The 10,240-nt window shown below is 39.5% G+C and overlaps 1 protein-coding gene across 2 annotated transcripts in view; it reads right to left on the bottom strand.

The window, feature by feature from the left end:
* The window catches only part of CERS6 (ceramide synthase 6), a 256,438-nt gene that overhangs the window by 16,429 nt on the left and 229,769 nt on the right, over window positions 1–10,240 (bottom strand). The window lies entirely within an intron of this gene.

The following is a 10,240-nucleotide window of genomic DNA, read 5'->3' as shown; positions in this document are numbered from 1 at the left end:
GAAGGGAACTTACTCAAAATAACTGACAGTATTGAGCATTATGTTTGAACTAGAAGTCAAAATGCCTGGTTTCTAGGCTCCATTCTTGCATTCACTAGCTCTATGATGTTGTCTTATTTTTTTTCAAGAATAAGTTTTGTCATCTACAAAATGAAAGCCTAAGAAGATTACTAAAGGTTTCTTAAACTCTAACATAAACAGCTTTATGAATTCTTACATTTTCCAATTTACCTAAAATTTCACCTATTCTGATTGTTTCCTCCATGTCTAAGATACCCCCCCATACATATAAACACATTCTTCTCAAGGGCTTCCTATTTGTCTCTCTGAATTTAAGTCAACAATCAAGGCCAAGAAAACCTGAAGAAAGGTTTTATTTTGTTTTTGACTTCTAGATATATGAGGACAAGTAAGAAAGAAAATAAGGGAGAAAAATGTATTAAAACCCCGTCTTTGGGAAGGAACCAAAGTATATGAGGCCTTGAGCAAATGTGATATTTACAAGAGCAAACCTCTGCATAACTCCGGGTCCCGGGCACGCTGACCCGGTGTGCAGAACCCTCAGCTTCCCGCAGCAGGCCACTGAAATCAGACCGCAGTGGCTACACGGATTGCTTAGTGAGCCCTCAGCTTAGGTATGTTGCAGCTGCCAGCTTCCTGCTAAATTCCTCACTCACAGCTCAACACTCACTTCCTCACTAACCAGGCAGTCAGGAATACGAAGCTGGACATGACTTGGCAGTAGATGGGGGAGTCCACGGCCATATCTCATGTTCCTGCTCAATCCAGCAAAGCTGGAACCTACCAGCAACAAGTTTTACAATGTGGCTCTTCTAAATTTTCAATCTATGTGCAAAGTTTGAGACATAAACTACATAACCAGATGCCATTGGACACAATCCAGTGCCAAACACAATCTCTCTCTCTCTCTTTCTATATATATATATATATATATATATATATTTAAAATATGTATTTTTTGGCCGGGCGCGGTGGCTCATGCCTGTAATCCTAGCTCTCTGGGAGGTCGAGGCGGGCGGATTGCTCAAGGTCAGGAGTTCAAAACCAGCCTGAGCAAGAGCGAGACCCCGTCTCTACTATAAATAGAAAGAAATTAATTGGCCAACTGATATGTATATAAAAAATTAGCTGGGCATGGTGGCGCATGCCTGTAGTCCCAGCTACTCGGGAGGCTGAGGCAGAAGGATCGCTCGAGCCCAGGAGTTTGAGGTTGCTGTGAGCTAGGCTGACGCCACGGCACTCACTCTAGCCTGGACAACAAAGTGAGACTCTGTCTCAAAAAAAAAAAAAATAAAATAAAATAAAATAAAATATATATTTTTAAAAGACAAAGACTAGTTATGTTGCCCAGGCTGGTCTCAAACTCCTGGGGGCTCAAAAGAATCCTCCTGCCTCAGCCTCCCAAGTAGCTGAGACTACAGGCATGCGCCTCTGTGCCTGGTGCAATCAATATTCTTAAGATTTTCCCCCCCTGTGGCCAGTATGTCGAATACAAAAAAATGACATCTCCTAAAATTAAGATGACATTGGGTCCTCCACCCTCCCGCCCCAATGCAACTGTATTACTCAGAAGGATTTTAAGATGGAAAAGACTCAGTATCTATACTCACAAGAGTTTACAAATAAGTGCAGAATAAAAGACATTGGGTTATTAAGGTAGAATGTCTTAAATACCATAAATGTTCTAAGGGAGCATTTTGAGCAAAGGCATGTGTAGGCTGGAAAGCCCAGGGTATATCAAGACATCATGAATAGCTGGATGGGGTACCTAGAAGGCAGCAGTCAGAGGAGTATTAGTTGGCATCATTTTGTGCAAGAGAAGCCTTTTTTTTTTTTTTTTTTTGCTGGGAAGAGAAGTTTGAACTTACAGTGGAAAACAAAGGCAATCCTGGATGATTTGGGAATGGGTGGGTGAGGGGATTAGATTAAGGCCCTGATTTAGGAAGACTCCTAGGAAACTGTGTTTGGGATGGTTTGCATTAGCAGACAGCAGGCGTGGGGATGCTGGGTGGGGGACGCTGCAGAGACCTTGGCAAGAGGACATGAAGGTCCTAAAAAAAATGAGAGTGAGGCAGAACAGTATCTTTGAGAAACATGGCTGCTCTTTAAAGACTGCCCAGTGATTACAGTTCATGGAAACAGGTACTGGAGAGAAATGTGGAGCAGTGAGAGAAGGACAAATAGGAAGAACAAGATTTCTCATGAGAGAACAAAGCTTGATTTGCTGCCAGCACTGGCTCACCCAGGAGAGGCCGCGCCCACCTCCCCATCATCCGGTAGTGCTCTGTATTCGAGCGCCGCACGTGGGAGATGACAAGGTACCCGATGCAGCCCACGCCCTAAACCACATCCTCAGCCCCTTTCTCTTTAGGAAAGGTGATCAACTAATTTGTCACAACTGCTTGTTAGTATCATAGTAAATAAGACAGTTCCAGTGCATATTCTAGCCCCTAGACACTCGGTGCCATAACCTCTCACCTACCTGTGTTGGCCATTAGAATCCATTTTGAGGGAGGGATCAAAAAATCACCTATTGGGTACAATGTATACTATTCAGGCGATGAGTACACTAAAAGCCCTGACTTCACCACTGTACAATTCATTCATGCAACAAAAAAACACTTGTATCCCCTAAATCTATGGAAATAAAAAGAACTAAAAGTGAAAAAAAAAAAAAAAGAATCCACTTTGAGGTAACAAAGCTTTTGATCAGAGTCACAGCCATCACCAATCTTTAGCCCAGTGAGCACACCTACCTATTGCATGTATAACATGTAAGCAAATGAAGGTAGCAAGAGGAGCTTGGTGAATTATTTGGTACTGGTAATCAAGAAAGGTGGAATTACCTTTATTAAGTTTGTACTGTATGCCCAACACTGCTGGGAACTGTGGGGACACATAAAGAACTCTTTCTGTAGTTGAGGAGCTGCAGTTGGAATATAAATTGGTATACTCTATTTTGCTGGCAATGTTATAATATATCAAAATGTGCACATCTACTGAGCCTGTGATTCTCTTTCCAAACATTTGTCCTAAGGAAGTGATCAGAGATTTGTGAAAAGATTTATCCATGAAGATGTTGATTCCAATATTATTTACAATAGAAAGTCACTAGAAACATTCTAACTAATGTCCAAAAATAAGGCAGTGATAAATAATGACTTCTTCATACGGCAGAACACTCTGTAACCAATACAATTATGTTATTGAAGAACATTTAATGACATGGAAAAATGCTCAGAGTACAATGTTAAATGAGAAAAGCAAAGGTGTAAAACAAGATGTACAGCATGATCCCATTTTGGTAAAGAAAAAAAAGATGTAATTTTAAGCATATAAAATGTCAAAAACAAAGACAGCAAACCATGAACAGTGGTTATCTCAGAACTACAGGATTGGGATGTATTTTTTTTTCTCTTCTTTGTGGTTTCATACATTCTACAAAATTCCTATAATGAGTATTTAACTACAATTAACATGTATGTAATCACATAAATATTTGCTTAAATTAAAATTTGAGGAAAGAGCATGAAAATGATAATATATAGCCAAATGTTAATAAAAGCCAATAAAAGTCTTATCTGGGGCAAAGAGTGCAATAGATTTTTGCAGAGCTGGATAGATTTCCAGAAAGCCCCCTCCCCATCTCAGAGCCCCAGAGGGGCAGCCTCACTTGGCCCGATACCATTCTCCTCAAAGCCCCAGCTTCCTGCTCCAAAAGAGATATAACTGGAAGTACTCCCCTCCCCTCTGCTCAGACTGGCAAGGAAGGGGTGCAGACCGCCCTCCGTGAGCATGTCACTCCTGAGGAGCACCAAGAGAGGCCAGGGAAGAGGAGGGCACATCTGTGGGGGAAAGTACCTGCTTATGCAGGATGGGCTTGCATATTTCTCACTCTAAAGACAGATTTTTAAATTCCATCTGAACAAAAGAAACAGCTGTCTAGATATACTCACAGTAATGAGTGTGAGGATTCTGAGAGTAGAAGGGCCAACTTAAACACATGTAATATGCAAAATTTATATCTTTTGTCTTGGGAATGTGGATTTATTGGCATGTTTGGAGCTTTTTTTTTTTTTTTACGGTGCCCAATATTTAGAACTTAACAGCTGCCTAAGAGCCATGAAACCTGCCTGGCCTCTGTACTTTTCTGCTACTTTCTTATGTCACAATTTTGTAAGAAATGAGCATGAGTGAACTTCTGGAAACTATGGGTACCATACCTCAAAATCCTGGAGAAGGAGGAAATGCTAAGGAGAATAGGAAAGGGGAAAGAGAGAGGGGGAGGAAAGGATGGGGGAGGCAGGGATGAGGGGATGGGAAAAGGGCAAGACACAAAGGAGAGATCTAGAACACTGGAATACTGCAGGTGCCTATATTGCGCATCAGGGCAGACTGTGCACAAACTTACAGCAGCAATTAATACCACTCCATTTCTGGGATTAAATGTCACATGCATAAAAAAGAGAGCCACAAGACAAATAGTGCAAAACTCAGGGTCTGAGATTTGAAAGCTTTTTCTACCTGTAACTGCCATGCTGGGAATCTGCCTGGTGTGATCAATTTCCTGGCAAGCTCACTTCGCTGAGGAAGAAAGAATCATAAACATGATTTGAATCAGGCAGTCCCTAGGCCAGCGGTTTGGGGAGGGCATACAGATTCAGGAGTTGCACAGCAGTGGGTTCCTTTGCAAAAATCCCTGCAAACACATCCACGTAGTGGCTCTAGAGATGGTGGTTTTCTTTAGTAAAAGTTATTTTCCAATACTCAAAAGACAGAAGGGAGGGTCCTAGGGGGTTTTTATCTAAAAATAAATTTCCTCAAATCAGTTAACTAACAAATTCAAGGTCCTCTCTCGTGTTTTTACTACATATATTAATTGTGCTTATCCATTCAACTTTAATTACTTCTCCCATAGTCCCTGATCATGAATAAAATGTTTATAGTCAACAAGCAGAATGACAGAAGTAGCAATAGCCGAGGCCATACCTTAACTCACACAGGAAATTTCTGACACACAATTGGCTACCTGCATGGACAGGGCCTAGCACCCTGGCAGGAGGTTAAATGGTATCTGAATAGCACCTGATGCAGCTTTCACTCACATACATCCCAGATGGTGATGAGAAAAGCACTATATACTCAGGGAAAAATGGGCAAAGAATATGAATGCAGTTCATGCTACAAATACAAATGGTTTATGAAAACATGAACAAAATGTTCCACTATATTAATAATCCAATAAATACAAATTATAACGAGACAAATGTATGTTGAAGTCTCTGGGCTTCATGATATGTGCAGCCTACATTTAGATGATGTGGCCAACGTGCGAGTGACAGTGTGTGTAGGAAGTGACACAGGTACTGTCAGTGCTGACAGTTGGAGAGTGTGGGTGAGAGGTATATGCATGTTCACTGCATTTTTTTTTTTTAATTTTCTGGAGGTTTGAAAATGTTCAAAGTAATTAAAAGAGATAACGTTTGAACTATCAGATCATCAAATGTACATTTAAAAAAAGAAGATAAAACACTGTGTCTTCAAAAATGAAGTGAAGCTAACACTCAAATACTTAGCTGGTCAGAGTGTAAGTAGGTGAAATCTTTATAGGAAATAATCCGGCCATATATATATGAAGAATATTTTAAAAGGACTCTTAAACTTCAAATTCACTTTGATGTTACCTCTCTTTAAAGGAATAAGGGCTACCAACAAAGATTTACATTTAAGTTTTAAGATTTAAAGTTAAAAGATTTAAGTCCATTTAAGTTTAGAATAAAAGCCTAAACACCTCACACCAAGGCACACACAGGTCCCTATAATCTTCTCGTCTTCTCCCTCTCCAGCCTCAACACCTACCTTCTCCTTCATGTTCATCCATCATCCTTTTGTTCCAGAAAAGGGCCAAGGCCATTCCCACCTGAGGATGTTGGTACTAGCGGTTCCCTCTGCCTGGACTCTTCCGATCACTTGCCTTTTACTGTGTGTTGAGTTAACGTTAGATATTTGTCCAAGATCTCGCTGCCTCCCACTTTAAAGCATAAGCTCTAAGAGTGCAATGAGGGAGCACATTTGACCTGTTTGGGATCTGCCAAAGCACTATGAACTCTTCATCAGATACCAGGTGCTAACGATGGGGAATACTTGATCAATTCCCATTCCAAGCAAACTACCAGCAGGAAAGCTCACTGCAGCAGCCCACGGAGTGTCTCTGCTGGATACAGTGATTGACAAGTATAGACGGAGCAGGGTTGCTCCTCAAACTTCCCTTGCAATGTTTATACCCATACACATAATTTTTCAGTGCACTCTTCCATGATAATTGTTTTTGGCCTGTTTACTGCCAAGACTTTAGTTTTAGCAAAAGCTTTAGACATGCAACAGAAAAAGAATGAGGACATTAGCCTCCTGAAAATAAAGTTATTAGAATGGCAGGCAATAAAGGGGGTGAAACCTCACAGTGAGGCTAATACAAAGTGACTTTGGAAACCATTTAAAGTGAACAGCATAACATGCGGAAATGAAGCAAACTGCAGTACCAACCAAATGCTAACACTATGCATTTTTATTATCATTCACTGTGATTGTTTTTCTTTTGCACAATAAGACAAACGACAGTCAAATCAAAACTCAAACTTTTTCCTTAATGCTCTGACTCAAGTTGGGTCTGCAACAACTGTGGAGCTGCCAACAATGTGCTCATCACTAGAAACAAACACTATGCTGAAATTGATGTTTTTACATGCCAACTGTATAACCGTGGGACTTCTGTTATTTACATGTCCTTTGCACCACGGAACTAATGCTCAGAATGCTATTGTTGTTGCTTCACAATCGTGGCATGGTAACACCCATAGTTTTGCACATGGACAGTGACACATCTTTGCAGCATGCCTGCCTGTGGCCCTGAAATAAACATTTTATTTATACAGAACTTTGGTCTCATTACCACTATGCTCAAGCACACAGTCAAAATCATGCTTATGATTCTCTAATTGGTTTTCCAGCTAAGTTTTTTTTTTCTTCTTTTTAAATGTTCCAAATCCACATATATAACTGCCCATTTGGCACCTCCTCTTGGATATTTATAAGGCACCTCCAGAATAAAACTCATATTTCCCTCCAACCTTATTCCTATTCCAAATAATATTACAACCACCAACACTCCTGTTATTAATCATCATAGCTCCAAAGATACACTATTGCTTTCATCCCCCAATTCTGCAGCTCAGTAAACTGACTGTGAGTAGATAATTCACCCAGAGTCACACAGATGGAGTGACAGCACCAGAATTTGAATGCATGCGGGGTTTATCCAGAGTCCATTCTGTTAATCACCATCTCCTTACCTCAATATGAATTACATAAGTCAAAATGGTGGCATCGCCCTTCCTACCGCCACCCCCTGGGCTCAACCCCTCCATAACCAATGTGGCTACATGCCCTGTCGATTTCCTAAATTCCTCTGGAACCCTCTGTCTACCACCACTGCCTCCACTCTCCTCGAGACCCCCAACCCAAGCAGTCACTAGCAAAGGCTTCTAGACCCCTAGTTGGACTTTGTTTCAGGTGATCATAAACAAAATGACAAGGTAGCAATGAAATAATGTGGCATTGTTTGGTCAGGGGGTGGTCATCCAGATTATCTAGAATATGTGTATTTAAAAAAATTAGACTATTACTGTGAACAAACTCAGAACATATTCTTAACTCCTGAGCAGATCCATGAGCCCCCACTGGCCAAGCTAACCCAGACTCAGTCTCAGATGGCAGCTGTGAAGTCATTCCTCAGGGAAGCACTGTCTGACCCTCAGAAAAGGTTGGATCCTCGCAGCTGTCGATATGTCTTCATAATACTCACCACATTGTAACTAGGTGATTGACGTCTGCCTCCCTAGAGCAAGAGCTTCCTAATGGCAAGGACTGAAATGTTTGCCTTTTTCATCAGTGGTCTCAAATAACTAGTAGAGTGTTTGGCAAAATAGTTTTCAAATAGTTGTAGGACATATGGAAATTTCCATAATTAGAATGACATAAATATTTTCTACTTCTGAAAATAATATGTATCATATAGAAATTTCAAGTTATACAGAAAAAAAGTAAAGTCCCCTCCTTTCCATTTTTCTTCAAATTGTGCTTGGTTGATATTTATTTCCACTTGTTGTGAAACAACTTTATGTGATGCACTGTTAAACGAAAGGTATATAATGAAAAAACCATGGACTTTTCTCTCATTATACACCAAATATGCACAAATCCTAGAAAGGACTCAGCCCTAATTTTTTTCCTTGCTCTTTTTTGTCATATTGAACTTTTCAAAATCAGCTCCTAATTGGACCTAGAAAGCTTAAGGCATATCCATCCCTCTAAATTTTGATTCTTCTAACTGTATCTCTTCTCCCACATTTTCTTCATAGCATAGTAGATAGTAGAATCAGTTGCATCATGTAATATTTGAGGATTCCACTATGTTTAGCCAAAAAATGAAATTAAATAACAGCATAAAATAATGATAGTAAATGAAAAAATAAGTTTAAATAATGAAGGAGAATCTGTCTTTCCTCTCAATTCACTTGAGATAGGGGACAGGAATCTTATACCCTTGGCCCTTCTCAGTTCTTACCTTACTTGTCTTTCATAACAGACCATCTAGTTGCATCCATGGTAAATTTAGGAATTTTAATGAAAAATTTTAATATTCTCAATTTTTACCATATGAGCAACCTTAGAACCTGTTCCCTGAGTAAGATTCTATTGCATTATATCTTGTTATCTCCTCTCTGCTTTTCTCATTGTGTTACCTTAGATGACTATCCTCCCTCCCATTTACTACCTATTGATTCTTCAAGGCCCAGCTCATTCTTTTTTAATTCCTTTCCACCATCATTCCCAAAGGCCCAGATTAATTATAATTTCCTGGGTTCAACCATACTTGATTCCTTGCTCAGAATTCATCAAAACTATTGTACACCCCACTGCAAAATTTTCTACATCTAACTTCTAAACATCCATTGTGAGTTAGAGCTGGTTGTTCTATGTTATTATAGAACTCAATCGCAAGCTCCTTGGGGCCAGGGGTATGATACTCATTTTGTATCCCTGATGGTTAGACCCGAGCCTGAGTTTTTGATAATTTATATTTGATATAAAAAAAATCATGAAATTTCCTTTGAGCAATAACCTATTAAAACACCTGCAATGCAAACTCCAAGTTATAATGTTCAGTTTGATGCTTATTTTGAAGTCCATCCCTCAGTGGCCTATTTAATATATTCAAATTCTATTCTAAGGAATGATAGTTAACATTAAGATAGAGTCTTAAACTTTCCTAAGTTCTAACCTTCCATAGTCTCAGCACTGCACATATATCAAAGTGTTAAAATAGTCATTATAAAACAAGGAGATAATTTAGATGCATCCCAGAAACATAAAGTAACTATTTTCTGTTTGGTTCCTGATAAACTGCCATTATTTATCATTTAATAATCACCACCATCTGTCGTTTAAATTTTTCACATCATCCATCAACATTGAATCACAGAGCAGAGCTGATTCACACCTCTTCTTGTTGGTCAGATTTAACAAGCTCTGTGCAAATAACTGTTAGCAGGAAGCAACTGCTTTGACTTCCACGCCCAACCTCACTTGCCATAGACGGGATCCTATCTTAAGTCAAACAATTCATAATTTCAGTCTCTCGCCCTGTATGCAAAACTAAATTTCACATTTAGGTTTTTAGCTAATTCAATTATGAATTGAAAAACTGAAATATATCCACAAACAGAAATAGTATAACAACCCCCCCCACCACCACCAAGTGAACGCTCTTCAGCAGCTTTAACAATGATCAATTCACGGTCAATGTGTTTTCACGTATACCTCTCTCCACCTGCCTACCTTGGATTATTTAGAAACTAATCCCTGAGACCATGTTATTTAATCTACAAATACATCAAACCCTCTAAAAAAAGAACGCTAACCATAATGTCATCATCAAACCTAAAAACATTAACAATAATTCCCATTCACCTGCCAAGCCAAATTGGATCCTGCTGCAGAGACGGTTCTCATTGAGTATTTATTTCCCTATACACAGCTCAAAAGCAGCTGTACATGTGATGATCAATTATTACAATGCCACTTTTAGGACAAAGAAAAACAGCTTGCTCCCTGAATACTGCTTAATATTGAATTTAGTTTTTGGAGAGGGGCTGCACAT

The sequence above is a fragment of the Microcebus murinus genome, chromosome 8 (assembly GCF_040939455.1).
Source record: "Microcebus murinus isolate Inina chromosome 8, M.murinus_Inina_mat1.0, whole genome shotgun sequence".
Taxonomy (NCBI): domain Eukaryota; kingdom Metazoa; phylum Chordata; class Mammalia; order Primates; family Cheirogaleidae; genus Microcebus; species Microcebus murinus.
The sequence above is the reverse complement of the archived record's forward strand: the minus strand, read 5'-3'. Positions and strand labels throughout refer to the sequence as shown.